The following is a 19,295-nucleotide window of genomic DNA, read 5'->3' as shown; positions in this document are numbered from 1 at the left end:
TGAGAAAGTATTTCGGTAGTTGTGAGTTTTCGTAATTCCTTAAGACTTTAAACTTAGTGAGGACATTAAATAAACTATTCCTTAAGGGCTCGGTGATGAAGCATACGTTTAGTTAATTGATAGAACTTAAAAAACTAGAAAGTTTATATTTGTTCTAAATATTTAAGTAAAATTCGTAGAATTATAATATAAATTTACTCCAGCAATAAATCATTATGCTACTTATATTTTGTGAACCTACAGTCCTGATTACTATAATTGTGTTTCCCTATTCTCTTGTGTTTATTGTAACTCCTGTAAATGCGTTGACTTTTCTTTTATTTCATGAACACAGTTTTTTAACTAATGTTATATAAAATTTATTATATAATTTCTTTATTTAAAAAAAAGTATTTAAATAAAATAAAAAATATATGTAAAAAGTTTTATAAAGAATTAAAATGGGGTTAAATAGCTCAAAAAAATTTTCCTGAGTTTGAACATTTTGTGCTAAACTATATACCTATATATGTGGTTACAATTAAACAATGATGTTTTGATGACAAGCCAATGATATGTTTATTATTAAAAAAAATTACAAAAGAAAATGGAATAGATTTTTTTAGGTTTTTTCTATTCACATCCTTAAACACTAAAAAGTGAGTAGGTCTTATAGGAGCTTAAGGGCGTAAAGCAATAAGTTTCTTTGTTCGAACGTCTTGTGCTTAGATTTATCTGCAGATTTCAATCAATTAATCAAAGTAATGATTTTTCAAGCTCAACAAGAAATAAAAATTTTAATTACAATCCCTCAATTCGATCATTATGTGATAAAACTTATCAGTATAAAGAGCATAAAACTAACAACAATAATTTAAATCTTTGTTCTCCTGGTTTTTCTTTTCTTTTGTTCTCCTGGTCTATCTTATCTTTTCTTTTTTTAAATTGTTTTATGCAAATTTATTATTCAAAAATATAGCAACAAAAAATAGTTTTGATTCTAAAAAAATATAACCCAACTAAATTAAAATCAATTCAATATTTCGTGTAGTACCCCTTCTCCTTTATAACATCTGCACATCGTCCTGGCATGGACTCAATTAATTTGATAATATAGTCATTGTTCACTTCTTTCCAAGCCCTTTCCACTATTTCAAAGAGAATATTTGTATTAGAGCATGTTAGGTGCCTGATTTTGGTGTCAATGTAATGCCATAAATTCTCTATAGGGTTTAGGTCTGGCGATTGAGATGGCCAGACCATTACATTTATTTTTTCATCGGATGTTTTCTCAACAAATTGAGAAGCATGTTTTGGATCGTTGTCATGCTGAAATATGGCTGTTACTGGCATGATTTCATCCATATATTGCACTAAATATGTTTGCAGAATGTCTTTGTACATGAAACGATCCATTTTGCCCACTATTCTTACTATGGGTCCCATGCCACGAGCCGAGGAACATCCCCATACAAGAATATTTCCCCCTCCATGTTTAACTGTGGGGCAAATGCAAAAAAACTTTCTTCGAATCAGCTACTGATCATCTACAGACCAGTGGACAAGAGATTGGGCAAAGTGAAAACGAGCCTTGACGGTCTTTGAGTAACGGTTTTTTGGCGGGGCGACGAGCAGGTAAGTTGGCATCAAGTAATCTTCTCCTTACGGTACTGGAACTGAGGTTTACTCCTCCACCCTCTTTTAATTTTGCCAAAATTTGGGAAGAAGACAAAAAATAATTTTCTTTGGAAATTCATAGCAGCTGCCTATCCATCCTCAAATTTGTTTTTCTGGGTCTACCAGGAATGGGCGCGCCGGTGCAGCTGTTCCAGTAAGGCGAAATTTTTTGCAAACTCTGGATACGATTGACCTGTGAAGCCGTAAGCTTCTTGCAATGTCACTCTGCCTAACACCATTTTCGTAATGTTCCACAAAAATTTTTCTTACATCACCAGAGACGGTTTTTGAGCGACCCATTTTAAGTTAATTCTGAGATTCAAAAATAACAACTTTACAGCAGGTTAATCGATATTTAACTGATAAAATAAATGCGAAACAAGAATGTTGCTATATTTATGCACATTGTCTAAATAAACAAACATGAAGTTCCTTAATATAAAATAATACAGAGGCGTGTACTTAAAAGTAAAGAAATAATATGGAATAAATAAAGGAGCAAATAATATTTTTGAAAACATCGCTTGTTGCTATATTTATGCACAATACTCTATATCAAACATTAGCATTTTTAGGTTGTTTGTAACAAAGAGTTGTTTGTCATCTAAAAATACATAAATTTACAATAAATACAGCGTGATTTCTATACACCAATTTTCTGCATATTTAGAATGTAAGATCGCATAACTCTTAATGACTTTCATGCCATAACAATTATAAATACAAACATTTGTGCAAAAAAAAATCTTAATTAATAATGTAAATGTAACATTAAAAATTATAAAAAACGTAATAAGCAAGTTTTATAAGGACTTAAAATGAGGTTAAAATTCATAACAATATGCAGTAAGTTAAAAAAAATCTCTTTAGTCTAGAAAGGAAACATTTCATAAACTATGTCTGCCAGTCTATCACTTTTAACTATACAATGCTTATTTAAAATAATAACAGTGAAGTAAAAAATCATATATGGAAAAACTTGTTTTTCGGCTAAAACCAATAAATCATTAATGCAAAAAGTGGTCGAAATTGTTTATATTGCCCATAATTTATGAATTTATAATCCTATATTGCACAAAAAGATTAATATGCACAAAAAAAATGTATAGTATTATTGATATCTACAGTAAGTTAAAGCTGCAACTGTACATGGATACTGTGCATTGAAATCGAAAATACTGGCTTAGAACCGGCAAGTGCAAATTGGATATTATTTATTAGAACTACATAATGAAGACACTACATCCAGACACACATTACAAAAATTAGGTTTTATAGAAGCTAAACAGCTTAAAGTATTAAGTTCCTTTGTTCTTTGGTGTACCTTACGAAAAGCTGAATGACTTTCATGCCATAACATAATCTAATACCATAAATAAAAGCAATTCCATATGAGATTTGAAAAGCATCAATATAAATACAAACAGTTGTGCAAAAAAATCTTAATTACCAATGTAAATGTAACATTGATTTACAAAACGTTTGTGAAACATTATGCCCTATAAAAAATAAAAATTTATTGTAAAATTTTATATTTTTTCCAGTATATCAAAAACGTTATAGAGACTTATTAAAGCAAAAAGTCGCCGCAACTAAAAGAACTGGCAAGTGCAAATGGGATATTAATGGTTAGAACTAACAAAGTCGCACCACATCCAGGGTCAACATTGATAAAGATTATAATTCCGATAATTCTTTGTTTACTTCTAATGAATACTATTATTTTATTTACATTAATTACATTTACTTTGAACACCATTTAAAAATTCACTACTATAGGAGCTTAAGGGCTTAAACCAATATAGTTTCTTTGTTCGAACGTCTTGTGCTTACTCTTATCTGGAGATTTGTAAGGCCTAATTAAGTAATGACTTTTCAAGCTCGACAAGAAATAAAAATTGTAATTAGAATCCCTCAATTCGATAATTATGTGATAACATTTATCAGTTTATAGAGCATAAAAGTGATGCATTATTCATTAATATAACGAACAATACAAATCTAAGAATAGTTACCACCCACAGTACATTCATATTTAATAAACTTATAGGAGCACACAAAGCATAAACTCCGAATAATAAGAAAAACTTACATAATTTTATCTCGATCACTCGATATCAAGATGTGTGAGTATACGCTAAATATTATTCCGTTTAAAAGCAAATAACATCACACATAAGAAGCAATGTAACTTCACAGCACAACAATAACTTAAACCTTTGTTCTCTGTCTACGTTTTCCGTTAAATTAAAATCGGCGTCAACGGCACAGCACCCCACGCGAATAAAGAACTGATCAACACGGCGACCGGGTAGTCACTGACTGAACGAACGCGCTCCGACTCTCCAACAGGAAACAATTGAACGATGAATCAGAGACGCGAGGGTGGTAGGGGGTTCACAACCCTCACGCGGTGGGGAATTTAGTTTACGAAGAGGGTAGGTTGGCATCAGACCCTTTCTTGAAATGTTTAACTGAAAAGGGGGGGTGAGCCACGCATGGGAAAATCCACCAGGAGGGGTGGAATTTTCCGTGGGGATTACTAACGTTTTTTTTGATTCGTTTGAATCATGTGAACCGATATGATAATGAGGGTGTTATAAGAGGGATTCTGTACAGCAGCAGTCAAGTTTTGCATTCGTAATTAACCTGTATATTAATCAATCTTATATGACAAATCCGCATTGCGGTAAATAACCGATGCCATGTTTTTTCTCGTCTAATTTTTCAGATAATAAATAAATAATATTTACATTTATCAGTTTGTGTATTAGTGCAAATATTCAAGTACAAGCAGCTTATTTATGGTCACTTAGTTCAAAATTCTCGAGGCAGAGTTTAAGCAACAGCCACTGACATTGAACTATTATGGCGGCAGGCCCGGTTGCAGATCCATCTCTCTCTCTCTCCGTCTGTTGGAGCTAGCGTTGGGGGCCAACCACCTTCCTACTTCTCGGCATTTTTGCCTTCCACGAAAAGCTTTCGAGATAGGGCGAACATTAAAATTTATGAGACTATAGGATGCCCTTTTATACCGGGTCTTTCCGTTCTTTTCGAAATTTACCTGAACGAGTATTGGCTTTATTTGAAATTCTGATAAAGTTAAGTAAATACTTGGGGGGGGTTCAATTTATAAATATAACAGGTATTTCGGGTCAGGTATTACATAACTGTTTTTACTGGTTATGTGTTGGTGCTGTACCCTTTGTTTATACACACATGCCCAAAATCTAGAGACATTGAATTATTTTAATTACAAAGTGGTTTTAAATTTTCAAATTAAATAGTTTTTGTTGTAACCATTATAAGTGGAGATACCCGAGTAACCAATTAATTATGACGTGATATCAAAATAATGATTTTCGTGAGTAAAATTGAAATTTATTTACAAAATATGCAACAAAAAAAAATTGTAATCAACATCAACATTAATTGTGGCTCTACAACGTCTTTCCATGCTAAGGGTTAAGTGATCCAGATCTTCTTGAGGAATTGCTATCCGTCACTGTTGAAGAGCTTGAAACAGTTGATCTCGATTTTGAAACTGATTCTGGCACTCAAGAATCTTGGCTGAAGCATATACCAGGCATCTGTAGGATTAATATCAGGTAATTGAGCTGGCCAGTCTAAAACACGAATCTTCAGCTGCTTTACAAAAATTTCGTGTTATTCTAGGAGTGACATTATCATGCATTAAAATAAATATTGCACCAATATTTTGGACGTATGGAAAACAATAGGTTTTAGAGCATTTCTAACCTAACGGTATGCTGATAAGAAGCGTTCGACTCCCGAGAGAAATTCCTGGCCCTATTATAATTGTGCCTCCTCTATAACTGTAAACCTCCTGTGTATGATGGATTCAATTTCTTCTGCCAAGTGCCCTCCATACACGTTCTCTACGAGAATCTGGATGCAAACCAAAGCAAGGTTGATCAGTAAATAAAATATTTTGGCATTGATTTTGCTTCCAAGTGAAATGTTCCTGAACCAAAACTAATCGCCTGGCGTGATTCCTTCGATTTTATGGGTTGGCACCTCCAAAGCCTTTGGTTTACTAAATTACCTTCTCTCAAGCTTCTGAGGATGCTATAGATGGTACGGTATATTATCTGCCAAATGATGCCTAAGCATATTTAAACAAAACACCTTTGCAGTAATAGACGACTTGACAAAGAACTAATAATATTGTACAATATCGATATTGTGTATTAGATAGACATCCTTAAAAAAAATGTTTTTTTTTTGTAAAATAAAATAAAAGTAAAATATTTGCAGATGAATTTAAATCGTATAATTACATCAATAAATATTGCTATAACCGTGTTACACTACTCTACATAGTTTAAAGTTTTAAATATCCCTAGATTGAGCATTAATTGTGTGTATTAATCCATGTCACTTTGTTCTTCGTTAAGAGAATGTTTAAAAAATTAAATTTTTAAACATGGCGTTGCTCAAATCCAAGTTTCTACCGAAAACATGTTTGAAAGTGCAATTTTTGAAAAGTCGTGTGATGAAAACGAACTGGGTAATAAAGAAACTGGAGCCGTTGTTTCGTTGGTAGCTTATGTCTGGCGTGAGTGATACGAGAAAAATTAAATTAACATTAAAGAATGTTGCATAGCTACTTTTAGATTTATATTATTTTATTTATTTTTGTGAAGGTTTTTTTGATTTAACGTCAATAAAAAAATTATTTGCCATCAATTTAGGTACTTTTATTCACTTTTCATTTCGGTTTTATTGAAAAAAAGGGGTCATTGAAACATACGAAACTTGTGATTTTCTCGTAAATTCCGTATTTTCTTTGAAAAGGTAACTTTTATTCGAGACGAGACAGTAACTTTAGTACAAAGTAGTTCCCACTTTAAAGACAAAGAAAATGGTCAAAACTGATTGTTTTCTATTATTTTTCTTTTTACGGTTCTTGGAATTTTCGGTTTGTCTTTTTTCACGGATATAGGGTTACGGATCCATTAGGATGTATTATTAGTATTGATAAAAGTAAGTAAATAGAGGAGTTTAATTTATAAATGTGAGGAAATATTATTATCGAGTATATTTTATCCAAGGGTTAACTACTGTTACTGGTTTTTTATGGGTTGCATCCTTTTCTTGTCCATTAACGCACTGTGTTCGTTATTAACAGATATACATATACATAAGTAGTCACGGTATAATGACTATTACAGTCAGTAAGAAGAAGCAATTAGGTAAAAAACAAATTCCACGAGATAAGATATCTTGTCCTTTTAAACGTCTTAACTGTCTGCTATGGCAACCAGAAAACGACGTTTGCTTACCAATTAAAAATTACATGATCATAAAAATCTAAATCTAAGCAGTAAAACATCATCAAGAACCTGAATAAAGTAATTTGTTAATTACAGCTCTAAATTCCATAAACTAAGAAAGAAATTCTAGGGATATTGGCAATATTGCATACCGTTTTTCAGGCAATTTTTCTTCGTAGCCCGCTTGACTTCCGTTGACGTGGAATACTTGAGAACGTATTTCTCGCAATTCATAATATCGATATTGCCGATTTGACAGAATAAAAAATACATTGGCGTTGGTCGATATAATCCAACGGTAAAAAAATTAATTCAAATTCTGATGTGTGAAAAAATGTACATGTATGAGTATGTAAAAATTTTGACAACTGGTGTGATGAATAATCGGTGAATAAAGAAACTCAAGCTGAAAATAGTGACTCCGTGTGACCAATTTCCAGCTTAGTCATTGGAAACCATTAATGACAAAATATGAACAATTCTTTATAGAACTCAGGCGAATTCGAAAAATGATTTCAACTAATCCACTACAACATTTCGGCGATAAGTCATACAAATGAGTCATCCCCATTATTTTGGTTTTATCATAAATTATTTCTATTTAGATCTATACTTTGTTAGATACCTCTGTTTGATATTAAATGTACAATATAACAAGAATAAATATACTCTAGTTTTAATTTTTTACCTACTTATATTCACAATATTCACCATATTTTAAATACTCCTTTTTACCTTTCAGATAGATTTTATTTCCAAATGCGGATCCTGTCATTTTCTCTTTGGTACTTGTAGGTGCTTCAATAACACATTTCAAAAGATCGAAACGGTTCCTATTCACAATTGTAGGCCTCTTGGAACTTTATGTAAGTAATGTATTTCTAAGCCAATGATGATTACACTACAAGTAGCCATCCTGTATATACTACCATACATATAAATATCAACCGTATCCAAATTCAACAACGGAATCATTATTACAAATAAACTCATATGCACACATGGGGTGATCCATATATAAAAAAGGCCTACCAAAATATCCAAGGGTTTAAAAAACATATGTATGAAAACCTAACATGCAACGCCATAACGAGAAGAAAAGTCAGTCCAAGCCAGAAGTAGAAGTGATACTAAAAAAAACTCTTAAAAACACAAACAAAAAGTTATTTTCAGAATTCTCTGCCTACTGCACTACATGTGATCATCAGGCTGGTCTATTTTTAAAAACCGCATTTATGTTAAAGAACTGAACAAGGCCAACATTTTTCACGGTCGCTTCTGTCTCTACACTCGAGACAAAGGGTCATATAATTAATATGCATAAAATACCCAATCAATCCGGTCAGAGTGAATTCTTTGAAAGCTTGTTTATATGTTTCTTTTTCTTATAGCAATGGCATCTTTGGAGCATTAACCAAAGGCAAAATTACAAGAAACCCCTATAATTTCTCTGCCAATGAAACTCGAAGATGAAAACTGAATAGAGCAAACCTGATCGGACAATAAAATGTTCTGAGATTGAATCGCGCGCGATCCGGGCGGTCAGGGCATTGGCTTTTGCCTCGCTCTTTCCACAGGAGAGAAAAAAGGAGGTAGACGGCGGGTTTAGACGAGACGCCAACCGATCATTGGGGTAATTGTACTCCGTTGGAAGGTAAAATATGTGAATTCTACTTGCTAGGGTTTTGAAATAAAAAATGTTATTTTATTGCAGGTGGTAACAGAAGTGGCTTAGAGAGATCTTGGTGCTATAATTTTGAAAGCTGACGAAACCAAGCAATTGTAGTAAAAGTTTTTATGAAGTTTAGAAACTTTCTATGCATTGTAGATAAATAAACGCCAGTTCGGTGAACTTAAGGTAAGAACCTAGTCTATTCTACTTGCTAGCTTGGCTAGAAATTGTTTTGACATAAAAGTCATTTTATTGCAGGAGGTAACGGAAATGGCTTAGAGAGATCTTGGGGCTATAATTTTGAAAGTTGATAAAAAAAAGCAATTGCAGTAAAAGTTTTTATAAACTTTAGAAACTTTCTATGCATTGTAGACAACACAGCTCAATATCTATTTGGCCAAATTTATTTTTCGTTTGGGATGATTATAATAAAATTAAAAATTCACGGCTCCCATAAAAAACTTAATGTTATTTCAGTTTGTTTTAAAAGTTATTTTAAACATGATTTGAATATTTATTCCATTTGAGAGTCGACTAAGAAAATTTAATTTTTTTTTAGATGAAACTCCAAGCGATCATTGGGGTAATTGTACTGCGTTGGAAGGCGAAATAATGAATTCTACTTGCTAGGGTTTTAAAATTTATTGCAGGCGGTAACAGAAGTGGCTTAGAGAGATCTTGCTGGCATAATTTTCAAAAAAGGCAAAATGAAAAAAGTTCGGTAAACTTAAGGTAAAAAACTAGTCTGTGCTTAAAATATTAAGATCAGACGAAACGGATTTTCTATTTAGCCAAATTGATTTTTCTCTTGCGACGATTATAATAAAATTTAAAAAAAATCATAGCTCACATAAAAAACTGGTTTTTATTTGATAAATACCCTAGTTAATATAGTCAACTAAAAGAGTTAAAATATATATATAAATACCCCTGAAATTAAATCGTTTTAAACAGAAAATTATCAGTTTTGTTTGCTTTATGTGACATGCAATCATACTATAACTATAATATATTAAACAATCGTTAATTGTTTGAAAATAACTCATTTTTAAATCAATCATAAAGTGACAGTTGTTTTCAAGGCATTTTAGTTGTGACTCATAGCAAAAATTAATGTGTTTATAACTTTTATTATATAAAGTATTATATGAACAGTATAACGCTCAATGTTTTCGTGTAATTAAATCTCCGATAAAGCATGGAAATTTATTTAGTAAAACCGAAATGTTGGATAAATTTATAGAGTGTTACCAATTTATCATATATAGTTTTTAAACCAATAATATCCTAAAAATCAAGAAAACTTATTTACTATCAACATACGTGATAACTACCATAATTATTTCTAAATAATTCTTATAATCCAAGTAATAATTGCAAAATATTGAATATCAAAATAATAAATTATAGAAGAGCTGAAAGGCTTTACATTCTGTGCTTTTAAAAACTGTCGTGTGCCCACCATGTCGAAATCTGAAGATGGCTGAAATACGTAAAATTAATTATCGAGGAAGACAACTTTTTGATGAAAAATTGTTTCATCTTTTTTTTACTTCTGACCTTAGCTATCACTTACAAATCTTAAATAGAAATAGGAATCAAATGATATAGGTTATTTAAAAGGTTTTTTTTTTAATATCTTTGTTATTTTGAAATCCCAATAAAAAATCCATATTTAAAAAAAAATCATATTCGTTTTCTAGGAGTAACCTCTTGCTCTGTACTTTTGGAAAGATTCCAAATATACATAGCAACGTATTTATTGTTAATAAGACAAATTTAGGAATGGAATTTGCTTTGATGCACATTTAATTTAAATGGATTTGCAAAAAAGCACAATTGCAGGTGTTGGAGTACTGAAAATACTCATGTTAACTAAAAACATTGGAAAAAGTTATCCATCCTGTATTTGATTAAAATCAACTCGATAGGGACTCCTCCTCCAACATAGTGAGGAGGTGAGGCTCCTCCTCATAGTTGAATGTATTGTTCTCTATGTTCATCCAGTTAGACACTGTTTAGAAAATGAATTTTCAGATAGGGCGAAGAGCACCGATAGAGCGGCCAGCTAGAACCCCTGATTTGAGCATCTTAGATTTTTTTCTTGAGGATGATTTAGTCTGTAGCTGACACCCTCAAGCTCAATGTTTTCACGAGTCTTGTTAATTACTGAAATCTGCCATGCTATTCAAATAATCTTTTTGAAAATGTGCACAACAGGTTTGAACCACGATTATACCGTTTGTTTGATCAATAACGGACGACATTTTTTTGGTAATAAACTTTCCTTTTATTTTCCCCCTATATTATGCCCATATATTTTTAAAATATATTTCTGATCTTCGATTTAAAAAAAAAGTAAATATTTTGAGTTTATTTAGCATAGGCACAAACCTCGTTGCTAACTCGGAAAAAATCCTGTGCAATATGAATCATTAATGGTTCTTTAAAGGTATTTTTTTTAAATTAAAGTAACACATTTGCTTGGAAGCTTTCCTATTGACTACTCAAAGAACAAAGAAAGCCTAATTCCCATTAACTATTAATAAATAATGTAAACAAATGCCATATTCTATTAATCCTGTCAACTTTGTCCTAATGTTCACGCAATCTGCACTGCCATCTGCTTGCTGAGCGAAGCAACGTTGTCACGTTTTTCCATGAGAGTTTTAAAGTTTGTTGTGAGTTTTTGTATATTATTTTAACCCAAACTTTGTCAATTTGATACGTTGCCTATTTGATAAAAATTTTTTTTCATACTAAACGGGATAATTAACAAAATGAAACAAGATATATGTGGCAACTCTACAGTAGAGAACAGCGGTCCTAAAGATTTACCAATTTTTCCAATAATTCTTATGAGATGTTGTTACAAGAAAATACTAAAAGAGCAAAGAATCTTCAATCTTAATTTTTTGTTAAATTGTATTGAATACCAATGTACTAATTAAATAGTACATTGGTATTCATTAACATGCGAAATGTATTAAGAGCTTAACAGATTTTCAAGATTGAGGATTTGTATAAATTGTTCAAAGAATGGATTAGTATGAATATGAAATCATTTAAATGAAAAAAATTAAAATATATACATATAAGGGAAACCAGTATAAATAAATCTATTATAACTTAGCAACGTCTAAATAGCGTAAAATTCGCTTGAAACTATTATAGGGCCTTATCCTCCTCACATTAAAAGAGACGATTAAATATTGTTTTAATAACAAAAACTTCTTTTGTGGACTTATTACGTTCAAAATCCAATTGCGTAAATACACATGCCGTACTTCAAAATATGGTAATTATTTTTGGGGTTTCAAAAACTAAACATCTGCTCATTTTATACCCCACCCCTCCTGAAACCTAGATAGTACATTAAACTTCAACCGTAAACTACACCAATATTATAATCAAACACGTGGAGTTCACGCCATCTGCCTAAACGAACAGCTGACCCCGTTTTAAAATGGACGACGGATAAATGAACCTCCATATATCTAAACATTGAAAAAAAAAACATGTTTTCACCCTTTCCCGTTTAAACGGATCAATTTAATTTCAGAAGAGGGATTCTGGAAATTTCACCCTTTTGAAAAAAAAGAATATGTAAATGGCACGTCTCCTTTGCGTTAATTGATGAATGAGGGTTCCGATAATTAAAATGGCCAGGTATTCAGGTTTTTTTTTTGACCCTTTTAGGGGAAAAATAAAGTATACAGCTTGGAGTTGACTTTTAAAAAGGGCGGGAAAATAACTTTTAATAAAAGTAAATACAATATACAATCTTCATAATTTTTTTGAAAGTCAAGGTGTTGAAGTCAGGCTTATAATATAATAAAATGTTCATAGATTGATTTAATGATAGACTTCATTAAAACTTGTACAATATAGAAGAAAAGTGCATTTTATAACAAGCCTGGATAAGCAAAAGAGGGATGTGATTTTCGAGCAGTCAGGGCAAGAGAAATAGGTCTACAAGTGTAGAATTTTGAATTCCATGCATGTTGTCCACTACTTTTTGTACAACTATCAATTTAGTTTTGTTTAATTTTTCATCTCAATTCCTTTCTTTCATTTGTTTGAATAACTTACCTTTTCGGAGCGAGATACCTTAATTTATATTTTAAATCATGACTGGCGCCACATATATTTATTTAGCAACAAGTTTACAACAAAAGAATATTCTCGAATTGACTACGGCATTATTCCTTTATGGAAAAGTCAATAATATTTCTAATAAAACTCCATATTGGCACACATGAACGAACTGATATAACGTGTGTGATTCTTTTCTACTATTCCGATAAACTTCAAGACCGAATTTCTTGTACAAGGAAAAAAAATACGAAAAACCCGAAAACGAAATAAGAACTTTTACTACAGAACTCTTTCTTACTTTCATTCGTAGAACCACAGTCCCTCACATCCACTTAAGACGAAAAAAAAATATATTAAGGAACTTGCCAATCTAATGTGATAAAAAAAATTATTACTTATTACGAATAGTATCAGTTGCTCCCTTCTGATCCTTACATAGTAAACGAATTTTAAGGTATTTTACATACTGAAACCTACAAAATAACTCCGGAAGCTAGAGAAATTGTAAAGCCACTTTAATGGCGATTTCCCGCCAAAATCCTATAAGCTTCTGGATTAAAAACCTCAGGAGGTCGAGCTTGTTTCACTATAAAAGATATTAAACCTCAATTTTAGTAGTAGTAATCTCTAAAATAATCTCGAAAAAAGTTTTTGTTTTTACATAAATTTATTTCCCTTAGTTTTCGTATTTGCCGAGTGTCAAAAAAACTTAAAATTATTCAAGGACACGATAAAAATCTAATTTGTTAACAACCATCTCCGATGATCATACTAACTGCTTGTGAAAGAGATTTTCCACTATCACTTCTGAATTTTCCCCACATACATGGCCACCCCTAATAAATGGCTTTTAATTTTATTTACTAAATTATGGATGGAGAAATAACGCCTTTTCTCTGCAGAAGATATTGTGTTGAAGGACAGTAATTCTGTGAGTTTTGTTCCAGTACCACAAGAATTGATACTGACTTCATTTCTTTTAAGTCGAACTTTGAAAGTCATCTGTAGAAACAGAGAGGAGATGCAAAATACACCATATTGTATTTTAAGCCAAGCTTAACTTCTCTGCACGTTCTTGATTTCATAAATTTAGGTCTTCTTCAAGGCTTTCACTAATAACCACGATATTTGCTATAGCAATGCTGCATTAACTATTCTTCAGTACAGTGGGTATACATGTATGGGCAAAAAAATGCAACGCAACATACATGCAATATTACAGTAAGGCTGGACAGATTTTGGTTGCATGTAATTATTATAACAGATTCGCCAACTAAAAGTCGATACCGGCGCAGGTGTTGCTAATAAGCAGTTGATAATGATCCATATAATATACGAGATATGTTCAGAAAATGACGGGAATTATTGAATTTCGTGGGTTTGGAGAGTCCAATTGTTTTTTGTGAAATGTTGGTACACAAGACTCTAAAGTATGATAAAGTTTTCCGCTGGATTCATTGTTTACTTTGTCAGTAGCAGCTGCTAAAGTTAGACGTGTTTATGGAGCAAAGAATTTGTATCAAATTTTGCGTAAAAAAGTGTGTGAAATGTTATCTAAGGCGAGTCTGCAATGACTAAAACAAGAGTTTATGAGTGTTATAAGCGAAAATGGTTGTGAAGACGTAGAAGATGATGAAAGCTCCGGACGCCCTAGCTTAACAACCGATGAAAACACGGAAGAAATGGTTATGAACGATCGCCGAATCACAATCAGAGAAGTCGCTAATGACGCCTTGAAAATTTTTCGAATGTTTTGGGTATGAAACGCGTTGAAGCAAAATGTGTTCCAAAATTGTTGAATTTTGAAAAAAAAACCAGCGGCGAACGGAAATTACTCAGGTGTCACAAAATGAAGTCGACGAAAGTGCAGAATTACTGAGATATTTTATAACAGGTGACGAAACATATGGATATGACGTCAAATCAACATTCTGGAACATGTTTTTCGATTTTTATTGGCATAGCGCATAGCAATTCTTGCCACAAGGTCAAGCGGTCAATAAGAAGTACTACCTACAAGTTCAACGCCGTTTACGTGATTCAGTCAGAAAAAAAGACCCGGGTTTGGAAAAAACAATTTATGGATTTTGCACCTGCTCACACTTCATTGCTTGTTCATGCTTTTGACCAAATTTCTAATTCCAAAAATAAAGAGAACCTTCAAGGGCCGTCGTTTTACAAGCATAATTGACATTTAAAAACGCATCGCTGAAAGCTATACAAAAGATCGAGTTTGAGAAGTGTTTCCAGGATTGGAAGAAGCGCTGGCATGAGTGCATTATATCTAATGGGGACTAGTTTGAAGGCAATAACATTAGTGTATACGAAAAACGAAAATTCTTCTTATATTCTGAATACACCTTGTACAGATACATATAATTATGACTTAGATTTCCTTACTTCATTAAACTTGTTATTAATTATCAATAGCAAAGCATTTTAAAATTAACCAAAAAACCCTCCAATAAAAATGTAAAATTACAAACAAAGAAACCAAAAGGCAATCATCTCCCTTCGAACCGTGACTCGCCGTATTTTTCGGCACCCTCTAAGCATTTTGGTAGGTATACGGGAAGCCGGATCAAAAAAGGGCCGTTTGATGTCTTCGGGATTAATAAAATTTGGTGTTTAAGGGGGGTCGATGGGTTAGGGGGTGTATAGTTTAGCCGGCTCGCTTCCGGGGCTCTGTATGGCCGTCAGCCACCTTGTTGCAGCGAGACGCGGCGGTGGGGTGGCACCCTTCGACGACCGGTCACCATGGCAACGGCGTGGTCCCCCTTAGCGCCGCGACGGCTGCTGGTACATTGATCGCGTCGCGTCTGGCTCACCCCCGCCATACAGCGGTTAACAACTCGCAACCAAACTAGCCAAAACCAGTTTTTTAAAAAGGGCATTAATCCTTTTTAAGACTTCTTGTAATGTCGTAATGAATTTCTTCCATTGCATTTTCAACTTTATCTGTAAGTAGTGATCAGGCGGAAAGAAATTTGTCTGTGTATTTCTTTTTCCTTTATGTTCACCATTTATTTCAACTTTTGTAGACGACCACACCAACACAGCATTCTTTAAATCTTGTTAACAACATTCTTTGAAGATGCATTCGATATTCATGAGTCGCAACTGCCTGTATAGCTGTAGGTGGAATGATATGGGCCACATCGAAAGAGCATTTACCCTAATAATATCGATAAAACAGAGTAAGGTTCGACACTTTCCTTCTATGCGCCAAATTCTCCAAGCCTCTAGTTATCTTTTGATCTCCTATAAGACATATGGCTCTCTTCTGGATGGAATCAAGCAGCTTCAAAGTGTGAGAGCATTACTCAAGTGATGGACGAATCCGAGCCTTGTAAAGCGGTAAAAGCTGTTGCGGTGTATACAACTTTTTCGTTGTAAAGAGAGTCCCAAGTTTTTGAGAAGCCGCTTTAGCTATTCCTGCTACCTGATCATGTTAAGACATAATGCTTCCAACGTCTAAATCCAACAGGCGAACTGACGAAAACAGCGCCAGAGTAAGCTCGGACATATTAAGGCTTGGGCAGCAGCCTGAGTCTTAACTGCGTTGAACTTAATCAGATTGCATTCACCATATTCCAAAATGATGTTAGGGTCGGCATTAATACTTGTTACCTGGCGACGCCTATGGGACTGGCTGTCGGCTGAAGTTGGGCAACTCGAAGGAAGACACTAATGTACCATCTTATGACATCAGCAAAGTTGTAAATTGTATTAGAAGTCTTGTCGAAAAGGTCGTTGATATATACCGAAAAAAGGGTAGAGGACAAGATGCATGCCTCAGGGACACCAGGGTTAATTTGAAACCTCTACGAGGTTCATCCATGATCGACAACCTGGATAGATTGGTTCTCGAGGCACCTTACGAGCCAGGCAACGAGAGTTGGTGGCAAACCATAAGTATACAGTTTGTTTAAGAGGTTTTCATAGCAAACTCTATCAAACGCCTTTGAAATATCCAGAGGTATTGCACGGGATTCACCGTATTTCTGCTTAGATCCGAATATGCGTGACATAGGCCAACATATCGCCAGTTATAGAGCTGTGTTTCCGAAAAAGTAAAAAGCGAGTCTTCGGTCTAGTTAAGTATGGATGATTATTATTAACAAACAAAAAGCTATCCAGTATATACATGGAAATTTGGGTAAAAAATTCTGTTCACTTTAAATACGCTTCTACAACGCTCGCACTTTCATTCCAAAGATACCTCTTATATATCTCTTTTGTAAAATAAGTATTCTATACATTTCTAAGAAATTGCCCCAGAAAATATCGTACTCTCGTAGTTCCTACACTCTGAGATATTACTGTTAAGGCATAACTATATTTTGAGTTGTTTGATGCCACACCGTCTATGTGCACCCTCCAATGAAGACCATGATCTATTCGTATTCCAAGAAAAGAAACATGTTCTGACTGAAAGCTATTGTTTTTATATTGAAAAGATAAGACATTAGGTCATGCAATGAAGTATTTGTCTAGAGCCTCACCCTTCACGCTTCTCTTTTTCGTGGAACGTTGTTTTCTTTAAAGCTTATTATGAGTTTAGTCCGGAAATCATTACAAAATTACAACCGTTTTCAATATCGTTATAGACAGATCTGAGAATGCCTTAATTTCATACAGATCTTACTGGTTCATCCAATTATGCAATACAAGGGTGCGAGGTTGATCAACTCTTCCCTAATATTTCAAAGAAAATAACCTTTTCTTGTATTTCTTTAGATCATTGCTAAGAAATCCATACACAGTTATACTTGTTGCGGATGCAAGGGCTTTTTTACAAACACTTATGGATTTTCAGCTGTTGGTTAACTTACTAACTTAACCACAGCTTAAGGAGAAATGATACCTATCAGTGAAGACAATATTGTGGCGGTAGAATAATCATGAAGTACCTCTTGTTCAGTACTACAAGGACAAATATTTTAGAAAGATGTAAATGTAAAATGCGCCAACTTGTTCCGTAAGATACGCATTAGCACGTCGTTGATTCCTTAGGTGTAACCAATATTTCAAATCAAGTGAGTTTCTTCATATAATCATAAATAACATTCAGAAGCTATTCAATTTCTCAACAGCTTAACTGTAACTTGCAAACAATCAGTGTGACCGATTAAATTATTGGGATATGTTCCGTAACACGAGATTATAAAAATTACTATTGCACAAAATGTACTAATACTACTCTTGAGGTCTTGAGTTCATGGACTCACTCCTCCCAATTACTATTTTTTTTTACTTATAAGCTAGAATATTATATATAGAAAAAAAAAATTATATCATCATGTTTTGTTTAAAATTAATTTGTCAAAGGACCAGGCCAGCCAAATAAACATAACATATAATTGTATTCGGGAAACTGCTGAATGACTGGTCTTATTTTCACACGTGTCCAATACATATATTACGTAGGCAAAATAAACCGATTTTATTTTGGTCTATTTACATTCTTAAAATACGATTTGTAAATTTGAAAATAGCTCAACGCAACGAAAGTGGCGATGCCAACAACCTGAAAAATATACTTGTACAGTAATGGCCAAAAGCATGCAGACCTTAAAGCCAGAAGTTGAGAGTACAGGAGCAAGAAAAATAATTTGAAAAATTAAAAACTCGTCTGATATTTATTTCACCGACGTTTTGCACCTTTTTTGTCTTCAACAATTTCCCGAAGAGTCGCATTAGGTGATGGCGAACAAGAGGGATCCTTAAAGGCTTTTGCACTACAACTCTTCTTAACAGACTTTGAGTGATAAATCTCCTCCCAACTATTAATAACGATGATGGAAAATAGTTTCCATAGTTATGTAATCACTAGTTGTGAGCGTAAAGGTCGAAAAAATTCTAGAGATTGTATTTATAAAGTGAAAACTTTCATCCTATTGTGTTTTTAAGCATAAACGTTCGATTATGCATTCATTATTTATTGTTAACTTTGAAAGTAAAATCGAGCGTTACTCTTAAATATTCCAAGTCAAAACTCTCTTGAATCTTCAAACATCCTAAAATGCCTGTGTTATTTTTTTAAAATAATTTCCATGCCTGAGTAAAAGCTGATTACATTGGTCAAAAGGTTGCAATTTTATGATTGAATATCACCGATCTCGCAACAATAAAAAATGTATAAACGCGAGTTGTAAACCGTGATATCAGACAGTAAGGATGCACTGCATTGTTTTTATGCTGGTTCACTGACCCTGACCACCGCCTACTCCCATGATGATGCGGTCGTTGTATGCAATCGACGAGGTCTGCCAGAATATCGGCGGCACATAAAACACAGATTAAGTAAAACTCAATAATTTTAATAAAAACAACGCAATACTTGACTGATTATGTTGTCCATGACAGATTATCTTCTGCATACTGATTCATTATTCCTCGACCAATTACTAAACTAATAGTTTTTTAAATAATTTCAACAAATTGCTTAGTCTTTGTGGCTCTCATCGGATCAGAATAGTTATCAATTTCACAAATATCAAAATAATAAAGCGCTGACCAACTTGCAAGTTATGTTGTGAATAAGGCGCCGCATTTCGAACCGGTATGCA

At 33.2% G+C, this 19,295-nt stretch overlaps 1 protein-coding gene across 7 annotated transcripts in view; it reads right to left on the bottom strand.

Moving 5' to 3' along the window:
* LOC126741702 (brain tumor protein) overlaps positions 1-19,295 on the bottom strand; it is a 156,547-nt gene that overhangs the window by 8,810 nt on the left and 128,442 nt on the right. The window contains exon 1 of one of the 7 annotated variants that reach the window (XM_050448235.1): positions 3,749-3,988. The exons of the other annotated variants lie outside the window; for them this stretch is intronic. The gene's annotated coding sequence lies outside the window, so the exon portion shown is untranslated. Of the gene's footprint in view, positions 1-3,748; positions 3,989-19,295 lie in introns of those variants that run through there. 7 annotated transcript variants of the gene reach the window in all.

This window comes from Anthonomus grandis, chromosome 10, assembly GCF_022605725.1.
Source record: "Anthonomus grandis grandis chromosome 10, icAntGran1.3, whole genome shotgun sequence".
Taxonomy (NCBI): Eukaryota; Metazoa; Arthropoda; class Insecta; order Coleoptera; family Curculionidae; genus Anthonomus; species Anthonomus grandis.
The sequence above is the reverse complement of the archived record's forward strand: the minus strand, read 5'-3'. Positions and strand labels throughout refer to the sequence as shown.